This window comes from Triturus cristatus, chromosome 5_1, assembly GCF_964204655.1.
Source record: "Triturus cristatus chromosome 5_1, aTriCri1.1, whole genome shotgun sequence".
Lineage (NCBI taxonomy): Eukaryota > Metazoa > Chordata > Amphibia > Caudata > Salamandridae > Triturus > Triturus cristatus.
Window position 1 is genome coordinate 968,195,041 of NC_140587.1, and position 1,182 is coordinate 968,196,222.

Below are 1,182 nucleotides of genomic sequence, written 5' to 3' on the forward strand. Positions count from 1 at the left end.
GGCTTGCCGGGAGCCTTGTTGGTTGGCAGCCGGATCTTTGCGGCTGGGATGCCATTCCTCTGGTCTGTTTCAGGTTGGAGGGCGCATCTTCCTGTGGCTTGGCCGGTCTGGAAGACACGCTGCTGTGGCTGCTATAGAGAGTCCCAGGGCTGGTCTTAGTGGTGCCCTGCTCCTTTTCCTTCATTGAGCCCCTGAAGCTCTCCATTGTGGAGCAGCATGGCTCTTCTTGCCTAGGAGTGCCGGATGCTGCTGTCTATTCCCTTCTGCCCGGGGCTGGCTTGCTGGAGGGCATCTGAGTTGGCTGGTGGGAGCAGTCGATGTCTGGTGCTGTCTCCCTGCCCCGGTGGTGAGTAACGTATAGCGGTTTCTTTTTCCGGTCCTGATTCTGCCTGCAGCAGTTTCACCCTTTTTTTCCTGTGTTCCGGCCTGCTGCCATACCACCCTGAAAGCACATGATCACGTCTGATCTCAGTAGTTAAGCAGGGTCGGACCTGGTTAGTACCTGGATGGGAGACTGCCTGGGAATACCAGGTGCTGTAGGCTAAAACGTCTGCTCTGGTGGGGCCTAGTTGTTGCCTTCCCTGGGTGGCCACATGGAGGGGCCTGTCGTTGTTGGCTGGCCTTCCTGCGCCCTTGCCTCCCTGTTTTTGTCTGGTCTAGTCTGCTCTTACTTTGAGTGGAGTCAGACCTGGCTGGTTCCTGGAGGGGTGTCCACCTGGTGTTGTAGTCTGTTGGCCTTTTGAGTTCACGACACCTTGTTGCTTGGTCGGTGTTTGGGTCTCTGTTTTCTCTCTCTTTCAGGGGGTGTTTCCGGTTGGCCTTCTGCCCAGCGCTGTGCTGGTTGTCAGTTCCTGGGCTTGCTGGTGGTGGCAGGTGGTGTGTTGTGCTGCTTGTCTACCTTGGGGGTAAGTACCACATAGTGGTTTGTCTCCTGTTCCGGCTCTCTTGCCCTGTCCTTTGGGGTCCCCGGTCTCCTGGTTACTGGGGTGTTCTTTTTGTTCCAGTTGACCTGCGCTGCATTTCTCACTGAGGGTTCTGTCACTTTTTCTTATTTGGAGTTGGGTCCTTGGTCTTTCCTGGGGGGGGGGGTGGGGGGGTTGGTGTTGTGCCCTCTTTCTGGCCTGACATGCCCCTTGGTGCTGGGGATGGCTGGCACGCTGTGCTTCTGCTGCCTCTCGCTGG

General features: G+C 57.1%; 1 non-coding gene across 1 annotated transcript; it reads left to right on the forward strand.

Moving 5' to 3' along the window:
- Positions 1–424: 424 nt before the first annotated feature.
- On the forward strand, positions 425–543 carry LOC146832735 (5S ribosomal RNA). The gene has a single exon (XR_014961641.1). It is a non-coding gene; the product is annotated as a 5S ribosomal RNA (ribosomal RNA).
- Positions 544–1,182: the final 639 nt, after the last annotated feature.